Below are 26,204 nucleotides of genomic sequence, written 5' to 3'. Positions count from 1 at the left end.
GCATTTAGATCTTCAATTACTTTTCTATGAGAAAATTAGAGCAGATGGTGTCGTCAAACTATACAGCCTTCCTGTATTTTGTTTAAATCCAAACAAATTCTGCCTAGAGGTGTGCGCTGTTGAGTTTTGGCCTTAATATCATTTTTGGGGGACAATTCAGCTAATCATCCTAAAATCTCAGTGGAAATGACTGCGGTGGTGTTTTTTGGTGTGACAGTTATACTATGCTATTATATTTGATTTTGTTATGTAGAATACAAATGAATCATTGTGGGATCTTCCAAGACATGGATTCAGCTTTGCTCTAACTTCACTAAACGAGCACCATTCTGTGACGTGGCAGAGCAATGCTCCGGTGAGCTCCGGCAGCGCTACAGCCCTACTCTCACTGCACCAAACGAGCTAATTGAAGCATTCGTAGCCTACTCTGTTGCCTCACGCCAAATTTGTTCATGCAGAAATGAGAGACCACATGTATGGCTGTTTTTATGCAAATCTGGGAATATTTGGCCAAGGAAACATTTACGTCTCAGGTGACAGAGCGAGACAAGTAACAGAAAATATACTACATGACTAAAAGTATGTGGACACCTGCTTGTCGAACATCTCATTCCAAAATCATGGGCATTAATATGGAGTTGGTCCCCCTTTGCTGCCACAACAGCCTCCACTCTTCTGGGAAGGCTTCCCACTAGATGTTGGAACATTGCTGCGGGCACTTGTTTCCGTTCAGCCACTAGCATTAGTGAGGTCGGGCGCTGATGTTGGGCGATTAGGCCTGGCTCGCAGTCGGCATTCCAATTCATCACAAAGGTTTTCGATGGGGTTGAAGTCATGGCTCTGTGCAGGACAGTCAAGTTCCTCCACACTGAGCTTGACAAACCATTTCTGTATGGACCTCACTTCGTGTATGGGGACATTGTCTTGCTGAAACAGGAAAGGGCCTTCCCCCACAAAGTAGTAAGCACAGAATCGTGTACAATGCCATTGTATGCTGTAGTGTTAAGATTTCCCTTCACTGGAACTAAGTGGTCTAGCCCGAACCATGACAAACAGCCTCAGACCATTTTTCCTCCTCCACCAAACTTTACAGTTGGCACTATGCATTCAGGCAGGTAGCGTTCCCTGGCATCTGCCAAACCCAGATTAGTCCGTTGGCCGCCCAGATGGTGAAGCGTGATTCATCACTCCAGAGAACGTGTTTCCACTGCTCCTCAGTCCAATGGTGGTAAGCTTTACACTACTCAGCTTTACACCACTCCAGGCGACGCTTAGTATTGCGAATGGCGATCTTAGGCTTGTGTGTGGCTGCTCGGCCATGTCATTTCATAGAGCTCCTGATGAACAGTTATTGTGCTGACATTGCTTCCATAGGCAGTTTGGAACTCTGTAGGGAGTATTGAAACCTAGGACAGACGATTTTTACACGCTTCAGCACCTGGCGGTCCCGTTCTGTGAGCTTGTGTGGCCTACCACTTTGCGGCTGAGCTATTGCTTCTCCAAGACGTTTCCACTTCATAATAACAGCACATACAGTTGAACCAGGGCAGCTCTAGCAGGGTAGGAGAGGTGGAGAGGTGTTTGCCCATGTTTGTCTATGGAGATGGCATGGATATGAGCTTGGTTTTATACACCTATCAGCAGCAGGTGTGTGGCTGAAATACCCAACCACTAATTTGAAGGGGAGAAATGTGATTGCTTGACGATTGGTCTATGACATTGGTCTACTTCTCTTTTTGCGCTGCACATATCAGATCTCAGCAACGATTGGAGAAGTGTTTAACATCACCAGTACCACATCCTTATGATATTTTAATTTTTTTATTTATTTATTTTATTTTACCTTTATTTAACCAGGTAGGCCAAGATAAAGCAAAGCAGTTCGACAGATAAAACGACACAGAGTTACACATGGAGTAAAAACAAACATACAGTCAATAATGCAGTATAAACAAGTCTATATACAATGTGAGCAAATGAGGTGAGAAGGGAGGTAAAGGCAAAAAAGGCCATGATGGCAAAGTAAGTACAATATAGCAAGTAAAATACTGGAATGGTAGTTTTGCAATGGAAGAATGTGCAAAGTAGAAATAAAAAATAATGGGGTGCAAAGGAGCAAAATAAATAAATAAATAAAAATTAAATACAGTTGGGAAAGAGGTAGTTGTTTGGGCTAAATTATAGGTGGGCTATGTACAGGTGCAGTAATCTGTGAGCTGCTCTGACAGTTGGTGCTTAAAGCTAGTGAGGGAGATAAGTGTTTCCAGTTTCAGAGATTTTTGTAGTTCGTTCCAGTCATTGGCAGCAGAGAACTGGAAGGAGAGGCGGCCAAAGAAAGAATTGGTTTTGGGGGTGACTAGAGAGATATACCTGCTGGAGCGTGTGCTACAGGTGGGAGATGCTATGGTGACCAGCGAGCTGAGATAAGGGGGGACTTTACCTAGCAGGGTCTTGTAGATGACATGGAGCCAGTGGGTTTGGCGACGAGTATGAAGCGAGGGCCAGCCAACGAGAGCGTACAGGTCGCAATGGTGATAGACTGCATCCAATTTGTTGAGTAGGGTATTGGAGGCTATTTTGTAAATGACATCGCCAAAGTCGAGGATTGGTAGGATGGTCAGTTTTACAAGGGTATGTTTGGCAGCATGAGTGAAGGATGCTTTGTTGCGAAATAGGAAGCCAATTCTAGATTTAACTTTGGATTGGAGATGTTTGATATGGGTCTGGAAGGAGAGTTTACAGTCTAACCAGACACCTAAGTATTTGTAGTTTTCCACGTATTCTAAGTCAGAGCCGTCCAGAGTAGTGATGTTGGACAGGCGGGTAGGTGCAGGTAGCGATCGGTTGAAGAGCATGCATTTAGTTTTACTTGTATTTAAGAGCAATTGGAGGCCACGGAAGGAGAGTTGTATGGCATTGAAGCTTGCCTGGAGGGTTGTTAACACAGTGTCCAAAGAAGGGCCGGAAGTATTCAGAATGGTGTCGTCTGCGTAGAGGTGGATCAGGGACTCACCAGCAGCAAGAGCGACCTCATTGATGTATACAGAGAAGAGAGTCGGTCCAAGAATTGAACCCTGTGGCACCCCCATAGAGACTGCCAGAGGTCCGGACAGCAGACCCTCCGATTTGACACACTGAACTCTATCAGAGAAGTAGTTGGTGAACCAGGCGAGGCAATCATTTGAGAAACCAAGGCTGTCGAGTCTGCCGATGAGGATATGGTGATTGACAGAGTCGAAAGCCTTGGCCAGATCAATGAATACGGCTGCACAGTAATGTTTCTTATCGATGGCGGTTAAGATATCGTTTAGGACCTTGATCGTGGCTGAGGTGCACCCATGACCAGCTCTGAAACCGGATTGCATAGCAGAGAAGGTATGGTGAGATTCGAAATGGTCGGTAATCTGTTTGTTGACTTGGCTTTCGAAGACCTTAGAAAGGCACGGTAGGATAGATATAGGTCTGTAGCAGTTTGGGTCAAGAGTGTCCCCCCCTTTGAAGAGGGGGATGACCGCAGCTGCTTTCCAATCTTTGGGAATCTCAGACGACACGAAAGAGAGGTTGAACAGGCTAGTAATAGGGGTGGCAACAATTTCGGCAGATCATTTTAGAAAGAAAGGGTCCAGATTGTCTAGCCCGGCTGATTTGTAGGGGTCCAGATTTTGCAGCTCTTTCAGAACATCAGCTGAATGGATTTGGGAGAAGGAGAAATGGGGAAGGCTTGGGCGAGTTGCTGTTGGGGGTGCAGTGCTGTTGTCCGGGGTAGGAGTAGCCAGGTGGAAAGCATGGCCAGCCGTAGAAAAATGCTTATTGAAATTCTCAATTATGGTGGATTTATCAGTGGTGACAGTGTTTCCTATCTTCAGTGCAGTGGGCAGCTGGGAGGAGGTGTTCTTATTCTCCATGGACTTTACAGTGTCCCAGAACTTTTTTGAGTTAGTGTTGCAGGAAGCAAATTTCTGCTTGAAAAAGCTAGCCTTGGCTTTTCTAACTGCCTGTGTATAATGATTTCTAGCTTCCCTGAACAGCTGCATATCACGGGGGCTGTTCGATGCTAATGCAGAACGCCATAGGATGTTTTTGTGTTGGTTAAGGGCAGTCAGGTCTGGGGAGAACCAAGGGCTATATCTGTTCCTGGTTCTAAATTTCTTAAATGGGGCATGTTTATTTAAGATGGTTAGGAAGGCATTTAAAAAAAATATCCAGGCATCCTCTACTGACGGGATGAGATCAATATCCTTCCAGGATACCCCGGCCAGGTCGATTAGAAAGGCCTGCTCGCAGAAGTGTTTCAGGGAGCGTTTTACAGTGATGAGTGGAGGTCGTTTGACCGCTGACCCATTACGGATGCAGGCAATGAGGCAGTGATCGCTGAGATCTTGGTTGAAGACAGCAGAGGTGTATTTAGAGGGGAAGTTGGTTAGGATGATATCTATGAGGGTGCCCGTGTTTAAGGTTTTGGGGAGGTACCTGGTAGGTTCATTGATTATTTGTGTGAGATTGAGGGCATCAAGTTTAGATTGTAGGATGGCTGGGGTGTTAAGCATGTTCCAGTTTAGGTCGCCTAGCAGCACGAACTCTGAAGATAGATGGGGGGCAATCAGTTCACATATGGTGTCCAGAGCACAGCTGGGGGCAGAGGGTGGTCTATAGCAGGCGGCAACGGTGAGAGACTTGTTTTTAGAGAGGTGGATTTTTAAAAGTAGAAGTTCAAATTGTTTGGGTACAGACCTGGATAGTAGGACAGAACTCTGCAGGCTATCTTTGCAGTAGATTGCAACACCGCCCCCTTTGGCAGTTCTATCTTGTCTGAAAATGTTGTAGTTTGGAATTAAAATGTCTGAGTTTTTGGTGGTCTTCCTAAGCCAGGATTCAGACACAGCTAGAACATCCGGGTTGGCAGAGTGTGCTAAAGCAGTGAATAGAACAAACTTAGGGAGGAGGCTTCTAATGTTAACATGCATGAAACCAAGGCTATTACGGTTACAGAAGTCGTCAAAAGAGAGCGCCTGGGGAATAGGAGTGGAGCTAGGCACTGCAGGGCCTGGATTCACCTCTACATCGCCAGAGGAACATAGGAGGAGTAGAATAAGGGTACGGCTAAAAGCTATGAGAATTGGTCGTCTAGAACGTCTGGAACATAGAGTAAAAGGAGGTTTCTGGGGGCGATAAAATAGCATCAAGGTATAATGTACAGACAAATGTATGGTAGGATGTGAATACAGTGGAGGTAAACCTAGGTATTGAGTGATGAAGAGAGAGATATTGTCTCTAGAAACATCGTTGAAACCAGGAGATGTCATTGCATGTGTGGGTGGTGGAACTAATAGGTTGGATAAGGTATAGTGAGCAGGACTAGAGGCTCTACAGTGAAATAAGCCAATAAACACTAACCAGAACAGAAATGGACAAGACATATTGACATTAAGGAGAGGCATGCTTAGTCGAGTGATCAAAAGGGTCCGGTGAGTGGAGAGGTTGGTTGGTGATTTAGACAGCTAGCCAGGGCATCGGTAGCAAGCTAGCATAGGATGGAGGTCTGTTGTTAGCCACCTCCTGCGCTCCGTCAGTAGATTAGTGGGGTTCCGTGTGGTTCCGTGTGGTAGAGGATTGCATTAATAATGCAACGTGACTGTAGGAGACAAGTTGGAATGTCTGACTGAAATACGGGACAAATCAACCCTGACATTTTTTCAAAATAATTATTTTTTTAAAGTGACATGCCTTCTCTAAGTATTCAACACGTTTGTTATGGCAAGCTTAAATAAGTTCAGGAGTAAAACATGTGCTTAACAAGTCACATAAGTTGCATAGACTAGTGTTTAACATGATTTTTGAATGATTACCTTATCTCTGTACCCCACACATTATAAGTAAGGTCCCTGAGTCGAACAGTCAATTTAAAACATAGATTCAACCACAAAGACCAGGGAGGTTTTCCAATGCCTCGCGAAGAAGGGCACCTATTGGTAGATGGGTAAAAAAATAAAAAATAAAGATATTGAATATCCCTTTGAGCATGGTGAAGTTATTAATTACACTTTGGATGGTCTATCAATACACGCAGTCACTACAAAGATAGGAAGGATGCCTAACTTACTGTACTTGCTGGAGAGGAAGGAAACCTTTACAGAGGTTAATTAATGGCTGTGATAGGAGACAAAATTGTAGTTACTCCATAATACTAACTTAATTGACAGAGTGAAATGAAGAAAGTCTGTACAGAACACAACTATTCCACAACAAATGCCTCTTGTTTGCAATAAGGCACTAAAATGTCACCCCTTCTCCCTCTCTGGCACTCGAGGGCGCCAGGCTGCCCTTCATTACGTACACCTGTCACCATTATTACATGCATCAGCACTCATTGGACTCACCTGGACTCCTTCACCTGGTTGATTGCCCCATCTATATCTGTCTGTTCCCTCGTTGGTTCCCCGTGTCAACATTATTGTCGTTTACGTTTCCCCTGTCCAGATGCTGTCCGTATTCTGTTTCTGTCCATTGGTTATTAAAGGTTCACTCCCTGTACCTGCTTCTCGTCTCCAGCGTCTCTCCTTACACTAAAGTAATACTTCAAAAAATGTGGCAAAGCAATTCACTTTTTGTGCTGAATACAAAATGTTATGTTTGGGGCAAACTCTCCATATTTTCAAGCATAGTGGTGGCTGCATCATGTTATGGGTATGCTTGTAATCGTTAATTAAGGATTGGGGAGTTTCTCAGGATCAAAAAGAAACAGAGTGGAGCTAAGCACAGGCAAAGTCCTAGAGGAAAACCTGGTTCAGTCTGCTTTCCAACAGACACTGGGAGACAAAATACTTAAGTAAATTATATATTTCGGTATTTCATTTTCAATAAATTTGCTAACATTTCTCAAAACAAGTTTTCACTTTGTCATTATGGGGTATTGTAGAATAGAAATATGGAATAAGTCAAGTGGTATGAATTCTTTCTGGCACTGTAATTCCATCTAGTTGGCTCGCGGTTTGCTAGGGAGTTGTGGATGGGGATAGGAAGGGCTTCAACTGCTCGCTTCACCTCTGAGGATCGCAGGTTCAATCGCAGTGCTGGGCACTCGTTAAAATTGTTTCTGTTTTGAACCTTAGCCTTACCTTAACTAGTGGGAATTAATGCCTAAACTTAAGCTTCAAGTTCTTTCTGTTTAATCGGCATGTTTTTTCCCCCAGTTTGAACAACCTTAACCCTTAACTAATTTCACTTCATCCATAGACTGTTGTGAAAATATTTTATGTTGGCTCATGACCAAAACCCCACACAAAAACGAGTTACCTCTGACATTTAGGGTAGAACCACCTCAGCCGGTCAGTAATATTGGTTGAGTACATGTATGTACTGTATGCCTGTCAGAGCACTGTGCACATTTCTGTGTGTGTTTCTGTGTGTCTGTGTGCGTGGTTGTGTTGAGAGGGGTAACTGTAACCCAACCAACGTATCTATATTTACTCTCAGCAAGTGCTGTGGTTGTGAGGGTATTCCTGTTCAATTTGGCTAATCTGGCTGGGACGGTGAGTCGACCCCGGGTAGACTACGGCTATCATATTTCAAATGAGAATGGGGATAATGGTCCTATGGCTCAATTGAATCAAACTTGCATAGAAGTATTAGCTATGTACAGTTGAAGTCAGAAGTTTACATAGACTTAGGTTGGAGTCATTTAAACTCGGTTTTCAACCACTCCACACATTTCTTGTTAACAAACTTTAGTTTTGGCAATTCGGCTAGGACATCTACTTTGTGCATGACACAAGTCATTTTTCCAACAATTGTTTACAGACAGATTATTTCATTTGTGATTCACTGTATAACAATTCCAGTGGGTCAGAAGTTTACCTACACTAAATTGACTGTGCCTTTTAAACAGCTTGGAAAATTCCAGAACATGATGTCATGGCTTTAGAAGCTTCTGACATAATTTGTGTCAATTGGAGGTGTACCTGTGGATGTATTTCAAGGCCTACCTTCAAACTCAGTGACATGGGAAAATCAAAAGAAATCAGCCAAGACCTAAGAAAAAAATGGTTGTCCTCCACAAGTCTGGTTCATCCTTGGGAGCATTTTCCAAACACCTAAAGGTACCACATTAGTCTGTACAAACCATAGTACACAAGTATAAACACCATGGGACCACGCAGCCGTCATAGAGATGAACGTACTTTGGTGCGAAAAGTGCAAATCAATCCCAGAACAACCGCAAAGGAACTTGTGAAGATGATGTAGGAAACGGGTACAAAAGTATCTATATCCACAGTAAAACTGTGTTGAGGGGGTCCTTTGCTGCAGGAGGGACTGGTGCACTTCACAAAATAGATGGCGTCATGAGGGAGAAAAATTCAGTGGATATTTTGAAGCAACATCTCAAGACATCAGTCAGGAAGTTAAAGCTTGGTCCTAAATGGGTCTTTCAAATGGACAATGACCCCAAGCATACTTCCAAAGTTGTGACAAAATGGCATTAGGACAACAAAGCAAAGGTATTGGAGTGGCCATACCAAAGCCCTGACCTCAATCCTATAGAAAATTTGTGGGCAGAACTGAAAAGGCGTGTGCGAGCAAGGAGGCCTACAAACCTGACTGTTACACCAGCTCTGTCAGGAGGAATGGGCCAAAATTCACCCAACTTATTGTGGGAAGCTTGTGGAAGGCTACCCGAAACGTTTGACCCAAGTTAAAAAATCTTAATGCAATGCTACCAAATACTAATTGAGAGTATGTAAACGTCTGACCCACTGGAAATGTGATGAAAGAAATTAATGCCGAAATAATTCATTCTCTCTACTATTATTCTGACATTTCACATTCTTAAAGTAAAGTGTTGATCCTAACTGACCTAAGACAGGGACTTTTCACAGGGATTAAATGTCAGGAATTGTGAAATACTGAGTTTAAATGTATTTGGCTAAGGTGTATGTAAACTTGTGACCTCAACTGTAGCTCTTTAACCATGGACAAATACATTCACCAAATGGTTTGGGGTACTACCGTTAAACCTACCTGATCAATTCCTTTTAACAGCTTGGTGTCCACTTTGCAGAATAAGAAGTTGTGTACGTGCAGATAGTAGTTTGTGAACATAGTGATACGGTGTAAACATTGACAAGTTTAATTGATTTTCAACCTTCGATGGATGCCCAGAGAACCAATGGAGGACTCTATTTTTCTTCTTAGAGGTTTGTTGGTTGTTTTTGTAGAGCTTTTCTTTGCACACAGGGGTTTGTTTTTTTATGGACATATTGGGAACAAGAGAGATTCATTGTGTGTGTGAGCTGTTTAAAGTGGCAATCAGGAGTTGACACAATACAAATCATTCTCCCTGACACTGGGGCGGCAGGGTAGCCTAGTGGTTAGAGCGTTGGACTAGTAACCGAAAGGTTGCAAGTTCAAATCCCCGAGCTGACACGGTACAAATCTATCGTTCTGCCCCTGAACAGGCAGTTAACCCACTGTTCCTAGGCTGTCATTGAACACTGTTTCTGTAAAGGGATGGTGCTGGAGAAATATAACCACTCAAATTCATAGGCATATCTATGGATGCAGGGACTTGACCATCCATGACATCAACATTATAGTTTTAATCACGTTTTGAGGCTGTACACTGTGTGATTTACATTTACTTTGGTTACAAACTTATTTTGGGTTCTGATAGGGTGCAACTGCCACAGTTTAACTAAACTCACGAGGCATAAGTTATATTCTTCAAGAATCAATAGGTACATATCATTAATTTACAAGTCCAAAACTCAATATAGCAACTAAGGATTGTCCCTTTAAGAGTGGTTGGTAACAAATGTCTTGTATCGAGTTCCAACATTTCCAATGTCCCGAAGCAAGCCGTGTGAATTTATGTGTTGGAGTGTGCGTGTGTGTTGGCACTTACTTTTAACACCTGTTTTACTCACCTCCTTCTGTGTATCTGGTGTTCAGTGGGTCTCATCTCTCTCGCTCTCTCTATTTCTCTGCCTGCTTCGTTCCTGTCCAGAAAACAGGCTGTCGCCTAACACTGCCCCCTCAGCCTGTCCAACTTATGAAGATAGACCTATGGCATATATTATTATTCAACTTCAACTTGCTGATGTATGTACATCACAGAGACATATTTCAGGTTTCCTTTACAAACATGTAAATATTACGTACACAACCCATACCTCATCCTCAGCTTCTCACTTTGAAACAAAGATGGAGCCTCAGTTTGTGAGTTCCAAATACCTTTAATGGAACCCCCAGTGTGTTTTTTTCTTTTTGCGTGTCACTGTTCCAAAATTGGATTGTTACTCAACAGGACAGTTAACCCGCCCTGCCCTCAAACCAAGTCACGCTGCTTGCCAATTATCTACTGAGTGGTTGCAGTTGCGTAAAAAAATCACCTAGCAACCACACCAGTCGCCATGTTGGGAGACCAGAGTCAGTGTGGTGGAAGTCCTCCAATTGTCCATATAGCTGGCTGGGTTTTGCTACCAACGGAAACTTCGGAAAGATTGCCCGTTATTTCGTTTTTCTAAGGACCCAGAAAATGGAGGAAGTGGGAGAACCTATTAAAGTAAGTAAATATATTTAGAAAATGATCGATGTGTTATCAAATCAAATGTTATTTGTCACAAGCGCCGAATAGATCTGTAGACCTTACCATAAAATGCTTACTTACAAGCCCTTAATCAACAATAAAATAAAAATAAGAGTTAGGAAAATATTTACTAAATAAATAAATGTAAAAAGAAATTAAGACAATAAAATAACAATAATGAGCCTATATACAGAGGGCACCGGTACTGAGTCAATGTGCGGGGGTGCAGGTTAGTCAAGGTAATTGAGGTAATATGTACATGTAGGTAGGGGTAAAGTGACTATATGCATAGATAATAAACAGCGAGTAGCAGCAGCGTAAAAAAACAGGGGGGTCAATGCAAATAGTTTGGATAGCCATTTGATGAACTGTTCAGCAGTCTTATGGCTTGGTGGTAGAAGCTGTTAAGGAGCCTTTTGAACTTAGATGTGACGCTATGGTACCACTTGCCGTGCGGTAGAAGAGAGTCTATGACTAGGGTAGTTGGCAATTTTTAAGTCCTCCCCCTGACATCACCTGGTATAGAGGTCCTGGATGGCAGGCAGCTTAGCCCCAGTGATGTACTGGGCTGTACGTTCTACTCTCTGTAGCGCCTTGCGGTCAGAGGCCGAGAAGTTGCCATACAAGGCAGTGATGCAACCAAATGCTCTCGATGGTGCAGCTGTAGAACCTTTTGAGGATCTGAGGACCCATGCCAAATATTTTCAGTCTCCTGAGGGGGAATAGGTCGTTGTCGTGCTCTCTTCATGACTTTCTTGGTGTGTTTGGACCATGATAGGTTGTTGGTGATGTTGGTGATGTGGACTCTCGACTTGCTTCACTACAGGCCTGTTGATGAGAATGGGGGCGTGCTCGGCCCTCCTTTTTCTGTAGTCCACGATCATCTCCTGTTTTTATCACGTGGAGGGAGAGGTTGTTGTCCTGGCACCACACTGCTAAGTCTCTGACCTCCTTCCCATAGGCTCTGTCATCGTGGTCGGTGATCAGGCCCACAACCGTTATCATCTGCAAACTTAATGATGGTGTTGGAGTCGTGCTTGACCACCCAGTCGTTGGTGAACAGGGAGTACAGGAGGGGACTAAACACGCACCCCTAAAGGGCCCCTGTGTTGAGGATCACTGTGGCAAATGTGTTGTTGCCTACCCTTACCACCTGGGGAGCGGCCCAACAGGAAGTCCAGGATCCAGTTGCAGAGGGAGGTATTTAGTCCCAGGGTCCTTAGCTTAGTGGTGAGCTTTGAGCACACTATGATGTTGAATGCTGAGCTGTAATCAATGAACAGCATTCGCACGTTGGTGTTCCTTTTGTCCAGGTGGGAAAGGGCAGTGTGGAGTGCAATAGAGATTGCATCACCTGTGGATCTGTTGGGGCGGTATGCGAATTGGAGTGGGTCTAGGGCAGTGGTTCCCAAACATTTTATAGTCCCGTAGCCCTTGAAACAGTCAACCTCCAGCTGTGTACCCCCTCTAGCACCAGGGTCAGGGCACAAAAAGTTTTTTTGCCATCATTGTAAGCCTGCCACACACACACTAATACATTTATTAAACATAAGAATGAATGTGAGTTTTTGTCACAACCTGGCTCGTGGGAAGTGACAGAGGTCAAAAGTAACAGTCAGTATCTGGTGTGGCCACCAGCTGCATTAAGTACTGCAGTACATCATCTCCTCATGGACTGCACCAGATTTTCCCATTCTTGCTGTGAGATGTTACCCCACTCTTCCACCCAGGCACCAGCAAGTTCCCGGACATTTCTGAGGGTAATGAGATTGCCTGCAATGACAACAAGCTCAGTCCGATGATGCTGCGACACACCGCCCCAGACCATGACAGACCCTCCACCTCCAAATCGATCCCGCTCCAGAGTACAGGCCTCGGTGTAACGCTCATTCCTTTGACGATAAACGGAAATCCGACCATCACCCCTAGTGAGATAAAACCGCGACTCATCAGTGAAGAGCACTTTTTGCCAGTCTTGTCTGGTCCAGCGACAGTGGAGAAAGAACGCATCTCCTTCCTGAGAGGTATGACGACTGCGTTGTCCCAAGGTGTTTATACTTGCGTACTATTGTTTGTACAGATGAACGTGGTACCTTAAGGCATTTGAAAATTGCTCTCTAGGTTGAACCAGACTTGTAGAGGTCTACAACTGTTTGTCTGAGGTCGGATTTCTGATTTCCTTTTGATTTTCCCATTATATCAAGCAAAGAGGCACTGAATTTGAAGGTAGGCCTTGAAATACATCCACAGGTACACCTCCAATTAACTCAAATAATATCAATTAACCAGAAGCTAGTAAAGCCATGACATCATTTTCTGGAATTTTCCAAGCTATACAGTTGAAGTCAGAGGTTTACATACACTTAGGTTGGATTCATTAAAACTCGTTTTTCAACCACTCCACACATTTCTTGTTAACAAACTATAGTTTTAGCTAGTCGGTTAGGACATCTACTTTGTGCATGACAAGTAATTTTTCCAACAATTGTTTACAGACAGGTTATTTAACTTATAATTCACTGCATCACAATTCCAGTGTCAGAAGTTTACATACACTAAGTAGACTGCCTTTTAAACAGCTTGGAAAATTCCAGAAAATGGGTCTTCCAAATGGACAATGACCCCAAGCACACTTCCAACGTTGTGGCAAATGGCTTAAGGACAACAAAGTCAAAGTATTGGAGTGGCCATCACACAGCCCTGACCCTAATCCCATACAAAACTTGTGGACAGAACTGAAAAAGCGTATGTGAGCAAGGAGGCCTACTTACCTGACTTAGTTACACCAGCTCTGTCAGGAGGAATGGGCCAAAATTCACCCAACTTGTTGTAGGTAGCTTGTGGAAGGCTACCCGAAAGTTACAATTTAAAGGCAATGCAACCAAATACTAATTGAGTGTATGTAAACATCTGACCCACTGGAAATGTGATGAAAGAAATAAAAGCTGAAATGAATTATTCTCTCTACAATTATTCTGACATTTCACATTCTTAAAATAAAAGTAGTGATCCTAACTGACCTAAGACAGATACTTTTTACTACGATTAAATGTCAGGGATTGTGAAAAATGTATGTGGCTAACACGGAACCAAAACCGGCTGCGCGAGTGCACCATCGTGCATACATTTATTTTGTCCCCCTACACCAAACGCGATCACGACACACAGGCTAAAATATCAAAACAAACTCTGAATCAGCGTCAGAAATAGAAAGGAGTTCTATTTTAGCCCTTGGAATAACTATGAATAACATAGATTTCTACATTTATTTTGCAACGCGCACGCTACGTGAGCGGTGTGGTCAGCCTATAAGGTGTATGTACACTTCCGACTTCAACTGTATATACACTGCTCAAAAAATAAAGGGAACACTTAAACAACACAATCTAACTCCAAGTCAATCACACTTCTGTGAAATCAAACTGTCCACTTAGGAAGCAACACTGATTGACAATAAATTTCACATGCTGTTGTGCAAATGGAATAGACAACAGGTGGAAATTATAGGCATTTAGCAAGACACCCCCAATAAAGGAATGGTTCTGCAGGTGGTGACCACAGACCACTTCTCAGTTCCTATGCTTCCTGGCTGATGTTTTGGTCACTTTTGAATGCTGGCGGTGCTTTCACTCTAGTGGTAGCATGAGACGGATTCTACAACCCACACAAGTGGCTCAGGTAGTGCAGCTCATCCAGGATGGCACATCAATGCGAGCTGTGGCAAGAAGGTTTGCTGTGTCTGTCAGCGTAGTGTCCAGAGCATGGAGGCACTACCAGGAGACAGGCCAATACATCAGGAGACGTGGAGGAGGCCGTAGGAGGGCAACAACCCAGCAGCAGGACCGCTACCTCCGCTTTTGTGCAAGGAGGAGCAGGAGGAGCACTGCCAGAGCCCTGCAAAATGACCTCCATCAGGCCACAAATGTGCATGTGTCTGCTCAAACGGTCAGAAACCGACTCCATGAGGGTGGTATGAGGGCCCAACGTCCACAGGTGGGGGTTGTGCTTACAGCCCAACACCGTGCAGGACGTTTGTCATTTGCCAGAGAACACCAAGATTGGCAAATTCGCCACTGGCGCCCTGTGCTCTTCACAGATGAAAGCAGGTTCACACTGAGCACGTTACAGAGTCTGGAGACGCCGTGTAGAACGTTCTGCTGCCTGCAACATCCTCCCGCATGACCGGTTTGGCGGTGGGTCAGTCATGGTGTGGGGTGGCATTTCTTTGGGGGGCCGCACAGCCCTCCATGTGCTCGCCAGAGGTAGCCTGACTGCCATTAGGTACCGAGATGAGATCCTCAGACCCCTTGTGAGACCATATGCTGGTGCGGTTGGCCCTGGGTTCCTCCTAATGCAAGACAATGCTAGACCTCATGTGACTGGAGTTTGTCAGCAGTTCCTGCAAGAGGAAGGCATTGATGCTATGGACTGGCCCGCCCGTTCCCCAGACCTGAATCCAATTGAGCACACCTGGGACATCATGTCTCGCTCCATCCACCAACGCCACGTTGCACCACAGACTGTCCAGGAATTGGCGGATGCTTTAGTCCAGGTCTGGGAGGAGATCCCTCAGGAGACCATCCGCCACCTCATCAGGAGCATGCCCAGGCATTTTAGGGAGGTCATACAGGCACGTGGAGGCCACACACACTACTGAGCCTCATTTTGACTTGTTTTAAGGACATTACATCAAAGTTGGATCAGCCTGTAGTGTGGTTTTCCACTTTAATTTTGAGTGTGACTCCAAATCCAGATCTCCATGGGTTGATACATTTGATTTCCATTGATAATTTTTGTGTGATTTTGTTGTCAGCACATTCAACTATGTATAGAAAAAAGTATTTAATAAGAATATTTCATTCATTCAGATCTAGGATGTGTTATTTTAGTGTTCCCTTTATTTTTTTGAGCGGTGTATAACATGTCTTACTGAGCCTTTCCATAAGTCAATGCAAGTTTCTTCAGATTACAGATGGCCTTTGCCGATCGTTCATCATCTTCATTCATCAGCGAGTCGATGGCTTGAATAGTCTCGCTGGAAATGTAAACATTGGCATGTTTACTACGGCATGTTTACTACGGCAGACCCATATGTAATTATTGGCAATATGAGTCTCACTAGTATTGAGTAATGTGCTGTTAAGTGGTGTAGGTCTTATTTATTTAAAGAGCATATTGAAGTTAGAATCAATAGGATTCGAAGCAATAGCCTACCCCTGTGGTCAACTATTTTAGCACCGTTTCGTGCTGCTCTGAGACAAGCAAGGGGACTGGTCTTGATTTTTATTTTTACTGAATCTCTGTTTGGGTATTGGTTAGACTACAATTAGGGTGTAGAAATGTTATGCTCTTAGTACTGTAGCCTCCTCTTTACCGTAACGTTGTACAGCACCGTATTTTCCTTTCCATCCTAACAGAAACCCTGAGGGTTTTTCATTTTTCTCGGAATAGAAACACCATAATATTAATCTAATTAATTATGCAACATTTCTTAAAATCAGTCCCATATACTAATTTTCTTCCAAAAAAGGTTTTAAATTCTCTAGTGCGGCCACTATTGAAGGCTATCAAATGCTTCTCAAAGATGCCCTCTGGTGGTCAAACTAGCATTAACTAGCATTAATGGTAACAGCAGCTGACACTTAAATAACGTGCTATAGAATTCTGCGTCACCATGCAAGCTGTGCTGCAGTACGCTGCAACTTTTAAAGGACAAACCACTTCCTGTCAAAATTTGAAATGTGTAATATCTGAAAATATACCTAGCTAGCTATCTTAACCTGTATACATCAACATGCATCATGGACGCATCTCCCTGTCAGGAATGCCATACCACGGTTGCCCTTAGTTTGAAGATGTAGACCGGAGACAGGTGTTTACTTCATCTCTTTAGCTATCATACCCTAATTCCACTGATTTCAAAACTTGATCCTCCAGAAAATGGAGGGCAACACTTATGGAGCTCCACTACACAATATATTTTTGAAAAATCTGTATTCGACAGGATTACCAACACAGACTCACGAGCTCAAATAGACAGACGCCTTCAATATGGCAGACCAATCCGAACTCCTCTCTCTGCATGTCCAGCCCACCTATTATCTCAGCCAATCATGGCTAGTGGTTGCTGTCTTTTTATGTGACTTGACCAACAAGGCTCATAATTTAACAATTGTATTCGTATTTACATATTTGGGAACAGATTTACAAAATCACTTGGAGCTGATTTTCTGGTGGTTTTACTGTCTTATTTTCAACAATGAAAATTATTTAAAAAAAAATGTTTTTGTATTTTTTTCCGCAAAGAACTTGGGGCCAATTTAAACCACACGCAGCCCGCTAGTTGGGGAGCCCTGTTCTATGTTATGGAAAGAGCTGGTGTTCCTAATGTATATGTATGGAGAATAATGTACTGTGTGTATTCCTTTATAACCGCGGACATGCGAGATACTAATTTCATAAACTTTATGGTGTTGTACTCAATTGTGCTTATTTAGCTAGCTATTAGCTCAGTCAGAGAAGTATTAGCTTGTGTTGTTTCCTTTGAAGCTGCCCTGGCCTTATCATGACCGGGGCCTATGTATTCAATTGGTTTCGCATAACTCTGTTCTGTCCTGCCCTGCTCCCTTGTGGAGCTGTTCCGTTACTGTTTCTTACGGTTATATTATTCACAATGATGATTTTTAAAGCAGTGTTATGTGGCCATTGAGAACAGCAATGTTGATCAGATGGAGAAATATCTTCTTTTACCACTTGGTGGTTTTCCGAGAGCATGCCACAAAGCTGTTCATCATGTCCGACTTATCCACTACCCCCATTTTGCGATTTTAGTCAAGCACTCAGTCTGGTTTGATCTTTCACTCTCCCATCAGGTGATCCACCTTCCCTGTGGCTATCTCTTCTCCTGTAGCTCCAAGACATAGTGATTGTTCTCCTCCACTATATTTCTGTCAGAAACAACTTGACGCACTCTGCCTCAGAGGGAGATGGCAAGTGGCTGTGCGCTCTTAGCTGGGACTCATCAAAGTGAACAGCAGGTTCAGAATGGGTGAAATGGCTGGCAGCGTTCCAGCTACTGCAGACCTGCTGTACTTCACCCACTGTTGGCCTGCCTCCATCACCACCACCATCATCAGACGGACCTGGGACTTCGTCAGTGGGCAAGGGGTCCTCAGATTCAGCGTTCTTGAAGGTCACAAGTTTGGAGAGCAGCTCCTCACTGTCACTGTCATAATCTGATTCCTCACTGTCATACTCAGAATCATTGTCCCAATTTACAAAAATCTCCTGAATTTCCACATTTGTGAGTTGTCTCCTTTTGAAATAGAGTTATAATTCTACAGCTTACCGCACTAGCTACATAAACAACAATACAATGGCTCCAAGTGAGTGTCAGGGGTGACGTGATTGGCTGCCGGTGTGGTGATAATGATGATTTGTTTCCCAGATGGTTTGTTTACATAGCAGGTTAGGATAATTAACATGGCAGGTTAGGACAATTAACGCAGCAGGTTAGGTGAATTAATGTAGGATGTTAACCTCCATTATCTTAAGGTTAGGAAAAGGGTTAGGGTTAGGCTTAGCTAAAATGCTACAGTTGTCAACAACTGCCCCTGACACGACCACTAGACAGAGCTGTTGTAGGCCTAGCTACTCCATCTAACCACAACGGTAAAAATGTAAACAAACCGTTTGTGGCGACAAATCATCAGTACCATAACACCGACATTGGCCACTTTTATCAATAAATCCGTTTCAGGAAATGGTTTTATTTACATGTTTTCAAGTACTGGTCACATCATGCATTCCAATTTTTGCATAGATTGTAATGGACACATAAGATGTGTGTAAAATACTTTGTTGAAGGTTGTACTGATTATGATCAGCTATTGCTAAGCTATTTGCCGGCTATGTGTGGAGCCATGTTTGTTGATGTCATTCAATGCATTCTGGGTGTCTGTCAGACCAAAGATGTTATACCAAAACAAGGTGAAGGGATGGTTCTCATCTTTAAACTTCCAGAAGTGAATGGCTGGGAAGTGAATGATGCTAGCTGAAACACCCCCTACCCCTTCAAAATGCATACTCAGACCCAACTCAGACCCAACTCAGCTTGTCACCTTTTCTGATCTTTGGTTGATGCCGAAAAACGAACATGACGGTGTGCACAAACTACCCACCGTGGGATTACTTTAGACTTTTAGAAAGTGTTTTACTCAATTATTTTGAAATGTGATGAACTGTAAATAATCATTTATATTAGCTAATTCATATTATGGTTTCTATCAGCTGACCTATCAGTACCTATCAGTTGACCTAATATGACTGCTTGTGTCAGCTCAATCTTTCTTCAGTTAGCGCTAGAACTGATGTACTGTATCCAATATTTTCCAACTTGGATGAGAATTGTGTTATGTCATTTCTACTTCTGCGAATGTCTGAAAATTGCATCCAAAAATAAACTGCTCACATTGAGGACATAACGTTGTACAGACTGTTTATGCAAGAGTGACCAGCTCAAACGCAGACTGTTGCGTCAATCGTAACTATACGTTGAAATGAATTGTTCTAATCACACTGGTTTGAGTGTACGCTGCAGGGACCACTGTAGAATGATCACACCCATGTGTGTGTACGCGTCAAAGGGTTAAGAAGGTAAGGCTGTTCAGCCTACACCTTACATTAAGTTGCACAGATACCATGTGACAAATAGACATTATTCATGTGAACATCTCTTTGACATTCAAACCTATTTTTATTATTCTGAAAAATATCTGTTTTAGAATTTAGGAACATTTACGCAAACCTTTTCATTGGAGCACTTCCTGTATAACTAATTTGGGATCTCAAGCACCTCCTGATTTGACTAAATGCAATTGACCCCTACCCTGGTGATTAGGTTGTGCAAAGCTGTCATCAAGGCAAAATGTGGCTACGTTGAAGAATCTCAAATATAAAATTATATTTTGATTTGTTTAATGCATGGTGGTGGCAGTATCATGCTGTGGGGATGTTTTTCAGCAAAAGGGACTGGGACACTCGTTAGGTTCGGGGAAAGATGAATGGAGCCAAGTACTGAAAGATTCTTGATGAAAACCTGCTCCAGAGCACTCAGAAACTCAGACTGGGGTGAAGGTTCACCTTCAAACAGGACAATGACCCTAAGCATACAGCCAAGACAACGCAGGTGTCCTTGAGTGGCCCAGCTAGAGCCCGGAGTTGAACCTGATCAAACATCTCTCAAGAGACTTGAAAATAGCTGTGCAGCAACGTTCCCCATCCAACTTGACAGAGCTTGAGACGATCTGGAGAGAAGAATGGAGGAAACTCCCTAAATACGTTGCAGTTCTTGAAACAAACCGGTGCCCCTGACACCTACTACCACACAGTGGTGGGAAAAGTACCCCATTGTCATACTTGAGTAAAAGTGAAGATACCTTAATGGAAAATAACTCAAAGGTTAGTCACCAGGAAAATACTACTTGAGTAAAAGTCTAAAAGTATTTGGTTTAAATATTACTGAAGTATCAAAAGTGAATGTACTTGCTAAAATAAACGTTCAGTATCAAAAGTACAAGTATAAATAATTTCAAATTGCTTATATTAAGCAAACCAGACAGCACCATTTTCATTTATTTTGTACATTTTTACGGATAGCCAGTGGCACACTCCAACACTCAGACATATTTGACAGAAGAAGCATATGTGTATAGTGAGTCCGCCAGTGTGTTTAATACCAAGGATACAGTCAGCTAAGTGCATGCAATTAGAAAGCTCACAACACATTTTATACTCTTCCCTTGTAGGCATAACCTCCCCAGCTATACATTTTATGACCCCAATGAGATTCCATCCTTTCCCCTGTGAAATGTCCACAGTCCTCTCTTTGTTTAGCCAGATGTCAGAATCACACCCCGTGCATCTTCTGTTCTGCGCCTGACCCTGCTCTCTGATCCTAGGCAATTTCCTCTGATTAGGTCAACATTTCTAAATTAGCATACACACATTTTCATGGCCTAAACTCCGTTAATACTCACAGTAATCATTCACTAAACAGGATACAAACAAACTACATGTTACATTTTAATAGGATTTATCACTGCCAAGCATTCAACAGGTAATGAGTACTTTTGGGTGTCAGGGAAAATGTATGGAGTAGAAAGTACATTAGTTTCTTTAGAAATGTAGTGAAGTAAAAGTTAATTACAGATAACTAAAAATACTTTAAGTAGTTTTTGGGGTAAGTACTTTACACCACTACTACCATACCCCATTTAAAGGCACTTAAATATTTTGTCTTGCCCATTCACCCTCTGAATGGGACACATACTAAATAATCCATATCTCAAGGTTTAAAAATCCTTCTTTAAACTGTCTCCTCCCCTACATCTACACTAATTGAAGTGGATTTAACAAGTGACATCAATAAGGGATCATAGTTTTCAACTGGATTCACCTGGTCAGTCCGTGTCATGGAAAGAGTAGGTGTTCTTCAGGCTTTGTATACTCAGTGTACATTTTTTGGGACAATTTTAAATATTTGACGTATCCTAAAAACTGTATCTAAAAATATATATTTTTGTTTTTTTCCATATGGGTGTAATGTGATTTGTGGATTAAAATAAAGTATTTCAAGTGTGTGTGAGTGCGTGCATGCGTGCATGCGTGCGTGATGACACAGCAGGAAGTAACTCAATTTGCACGGAAATCACATTAAATCGCACTGATTTAGACACTTAAGTGGGAAGAGCAACAAGGTTTGTGAATGGACGTGTTTAAATGGACAGAATGTCCAATACAGCAGAGGGTTATTACAGTGGGCTCATTAGAATGGATACAGGGCACTTACTAGCTAAACATTTAAGGCAAAAGAACAGACTGAATGTCCTTTCAAAACAACAGCACAAAATATCAACACTAGCATGGGGTTCTGATGAACCTGTGAATTGAATGACAGTAGAAGGATTTTTCGTTCTTGTAAACGTCCTTTGTATGCATATAGAAATGCACACACGCATGCACACACACACACACATGCACACTGTGCCTAATTGGCTTATCTGCAAGAAAGCAACAGGATGCAGAATGAAAAATGTAGCTGTGTTCTTTGCCCAGGTAACAAACGGTAGCTGAGACGGATCAGAAGGTCATTGCTTTATAGTGAGCTAGATAATATTCTAATCTCTTGCTGCTTCTCCTTGGTAATGGCCTTTTATAGCATTAGGAGAATGTGCATGCAATGCCACATCATGATGGATGTAAATCTTACCATGCCTGATTTGGGAACTAGTGAAATTGAAACCACTAGCTAATTATCTGAGAGTAATGTCAACGTGATGATTATGACTTTGACATTTGATGACACACAAGTTGCTAAAGATTCTGAAAGTTGAAAGAATGTTTTGTTGTTGATTTGCTCACTCGCTTGCTCGCTCACACTCACACACACAAACCTCTGCCTGTCTCCATCTCTCTGAAGAAATCACTCTGCGTGTTGTTAGCCCAGTGTTAGCTAACTCTCTCACATTACCAAATGAGCTGGAAAGGTGGTGATTCTCAGCATTAGCCCCATATCCCCCAGGCTCTTCAGGGCAATTAGCTAACCGTTTTGCAATATACCCGCTGATATATCCCTAACGCGCCTTTGCTCTTTTCACACCGCAATTTATTGTGGCTTTGGTGCTCACAGAAAGGGTTTTATTTAGACTTTAGAGGGTTTGTTTTAAGCCTAATGATTGTCGTCTTGTCAGTGAGTCAGGCTCTGTTTCCTAGCTACGCTGTGTGGACTGGTACAGGGAGGAAGACTGTTTTTCAGCCTGATAGAGAGAGAGGAGTGGGGGCACAAATGCACACAGTCTGTAGCATACACAGGCATGCACAACATGTTTGTGTTTCCATTGCTTTAGGAGCATGCTGGTTATATAAGAGTCGTGCCATTCTCCTGCTGAAAGAAGACAAAATTGATGTTCTCATCAGAAAAAAACCCTTGTTCTCCATCCAGTCCTTCATGTTCTTCTCCATTTGTCATACCAAGATGCCCTTCTCTCACAGATTACCTTCTGTCAATGATCAGTTATGAAAAGCCTCTGATATACATCCCCAAACAGGCATAATAAAAAGGGCCCTGAGTCACAAAAGGCCAGACAGACATTTTATATTTTCCCTTTTAAAATCGATCATTTAGGCCTCTGTCAAAAACTCACAGACCAAAGGTTTGAAAAGTCCTCTCAGCAAATCAAATCAAATGTTATTTATCAGCAGATGAGCAGGAGACTGTTTATCAGGTGTTGTTCATAACCTTTCACCTCCGATAGACTTTTGGCTTGGAGGCCGGGCAGATGTGTCCAGTTGGTGATAGAATAGTAGAGAACTCCCAGTTAACCTTGACCTCCTGCACATGAAGGTAATTTGGCCGACACTTTGATCCAAAACCACTTACAATGACGTCAAAGATATTTACAACTTCAGCACTAATTCGTCACAATCATTTCACTTAGCCTAGTACTAAGGCTGGGAATTGACAGGGATCTCACGATACTATATTATCACGATGCATAGATGCCGATACGATATGTATTTCGATTCTCACGATTTTACATGTATTGCGATTCAATACTGTGGTTTTATTGCGATCCCATGGTCAAAAACGTATTGCTCACCGTACGTCTGCTGCAAAGGGACAAGAGAGAGAAAATGGGAAAATTGGTTTCGATCAGTCATGGAAGTAAATGTGTAAGTAAACTGGCTCCCTATTTAAAAAGAAGATGGAGAAGAAGCTATGAAGGAAATATACTGTAGGTTTGGTTAAAGCCGACTGGCGCAAAAATAATATTGCGATACTGTCAAAACGATATGATATATTGGCAAAAAGAATATCCTGATATGTAACTGTATCCATTTTGTTTTACCCCCATCACTACCTAGTACACAAGCTCGATACAGTGGAGTACACCTCCTTTTGATGGGAAATGACTGTTTGGCTCAGAGATGTCTTTCGTCTTCTATTCGATTTAAAAGAAATGAAGTATGCTAAATGCATTGAACTGTAATGTATAGACAAAGCGGTGATTTGACATTCATAAACAATGTACTGTGTAGGCTACCTGTAAAAATGAAAACATGTTGAGAGTTATCAATTATACAGTGTTCTTTAATGCACTATTTCCATTCATGCTTAGATTAATTATTTAGCTTTGCAGTGATTTCCAAGGCAGGGCAAGGGAAGGCTAATCATTATTCTGTTGTTTTTTTGTGTTGTCTTTGATTGATGGGAGAAGTTTAAATGCACATCTTTTTTAGTTGGCAGGGTTCTAGGCAGGAGTTAGAGTTGAACTCCTAGTATCTTTAAGCACCATTCCCATAATCAGGCCTTTTCTATGTTTTCAAAGTAAAGCAGTACTTATATCTAGGCAGGGGCAGGCCATTCTCCCTGCTGTATGTTTTGGCATCATAGCTTTCAAGGTCTGCAGCAACTCTTTGATTGGGGCAGCTGGAATTCAAGGGGTGAGAGTTAGGGAGGGTTGAATTAAGAGGGCAGGGAGCCACACATCGTCCTTGTTGTGAGGGAGAGAGTGGGAGAGAGGAATGCACTGAAATATGAGATATAGGCTTATATTCACATACAGTGGGGCAAAAAAGTATTTAGTCAGCCACCAATTGTGCAAGTTCTCCCACTTACAAAGATGAGAGAGGCCTGTAATTTTCATCATAGGTACACTTCAACTATGACAGACAAAATTAGAAAACAAATCCAGAAAATCACATTGTAGGATTATTAATGAATGTATTTGCAAATTATGGTGGAAAATAAGTATTTGGTCACCTACAAACAAGCAGGATTTCTGGCTCTCACAGACCTGTAACTTCTTCTTTAAGAGGCTCCTCTGTCCTCCACTCGTTACCTGTATTAATGGCACCTGTTTGAACTTGTTATCAGTATAAAAGACACCTGTCCACAACCTCAAACAGTCACACTCCAAACTCCACTATGGCCAAGACCAAAGACCAAACGACACCAGAAACAAAATTGTAGACCTGCACCAGGCTGGGAAGACTGAATCGGCAATAGGTAAGCAGCTTGGTTTGAAGAAATCAACTGTGGGAGCAATTATTAGGAAATGGAAGACATACAAGACCACTGATAATCTCCCTCGAACTGGGGCTCCACGCAAGATCTCACCCCGTGGGGTCAAAATGATCACAAGAACGGTGAGCAAAAATCCCAGAACCACACGGGGGGACCTAGTGAATGACCTGCAGAGAGCTGGGACCAAAGTAACAAAGCCTACCATCAGTAACACACTACGACGCCAGGGACTCAAATCCTGCAGTGCCAGACGTGTCCTCCTGCTTAAGCCAGTACATGTCCAGGCCCGTCTGAAGTTTGCTAGAGAGCATTTGGATGACCCAGAAGAAGATTGGGAGAATGTCACATGGTCAGATGAAACCAAAATAGAACTTTTTGGTAAAAACTCCACTCGTCATGTTTGGAGGACAAAGAATGCTGAGTTGCATCCAAAGAACACCATACCTACTGTGAAGCATGGGGGTGGAAACATCATGCTTTGGGGCTGTTTTTCTGCAAAGGGACCAGAACGACTGATCCGTGTAAAGGAATGAATGAATGGGGCCATGTGTCGTGAGATTTTGAGTGAAAACCTCCTTCCATCAGCAAGGGCATTGAAGATGAAACGTGACTGGGTCTTTCAGCATGACAATGATCCCAAACACACCGCCCGGGCAACGAAGGAGTGGCTTCGTAAGAAGCATTTCAAGGTCCTGGAGTGGCCTGGCCAGTCTCCAGATCTCAACCCCATAGAAAATCTTTGGAGGAAGTTGAAAGTCCGTGTTGCTCAGCAACAGCCCCAAAACATCACTGCTCTAGAGGAGATCTGAATGGAGGAATGGGCCAAAATACCAGCAACAGTGTGTGAAGACATACAGAAAGCGTTTGACCTCTGTCATTGCCAACAAAGGGTATATAACAAAGTATTGATATAAACTTTTGTTATTGACCAAATACTTATTTTCCACCATAATTTGCAAATAAATTCATAAGAAATCCTACAATGTGATTTTCTGGATTTTTTTCCTTCTCATTTTGTCTGTAATAGTTGAAGTGTACCTATGATGACAATTATACAGGCCTCTCATCTTTTTAAGTGGGAGAACTTGCACAATTGATGGCTGACTAAATACTTATTTGCCCCACTGTAGACCTATGTTTAACAACCAAATAGATTATCATCACCATATTGGTGATGATAATGGTATAAGATGATGACATTACCACGTATCAAAGGCAAAGCAGCTCCATAAACTAGAATTGTGTGTGTGTGTGTGTGTGTGTGTGTGTGTGTGTGTGTGTGTGTGTGTGCGCATGTAAACTAATATGTATATTCTATAGAGTTCAGCTATAAAGGAGAGGAGGAGGAAAGAGGGATGGAGAGGGAGGTAGGAATCCATCTTCTGGCCAGGAGCGATTGTTTAGCTCCCTGTCAACCTGCAGCCAGCAGTCAGTCAGACTTTGAAACAAGATTTGAGACTATGACAGAGACATTATGAAATAGGTTTTAGGTGTGTCATATGCTTTCATGAAAATGAATGTAAATGAATGTAAATG

General features: G+C 42.6%; 1 protein-coding gene across 2 annotated transcripts in view; it reads left to right on the top strand.

The window, feature by feature from the left end:
- ghra (growth hormone receptor a) overlaps window positions 1–26,204 on the top strand; it is an 83,836-nt gene that overhangs the window by 28,127 nt on the left and 29,505 nt on the right. Inside the window, exon 1 of one of the 2 annotated variants that reach the window (XM_031806394.1) lies at window positions 10,381–10,558. The exons of the other annotated variant lie outside the window; for it this stretch is intronic. The gene's annotated coding sequence lies outside the window, so the exon portion shown is untranslated. Of the gene's footprint in view, window positions 1–10,380; window positions 10,559–26,204 lie in introns of those variants that run through there. 2 annotated transcript variants of the gene reach the window in all.

This window comes from Oncorhynchus kisutch, linkage group LG3, assembly GCF_002021735.2.
Source record: "Oncorhynchus kisutch isolate 150728-3 linkage group LG3, Okis_V2, whole genome shotgun sequence".
Taxonomy (NCBI): Eukaryota; Metazoa; Chordata; class Actinopteri; order Salmoniformes; family Salmonidae; genus Oncorhynchus; species Oncorhynchus kisutch.
This window is presented reverse-complemented; position numbering and strand designations above follow the sequence as displayed.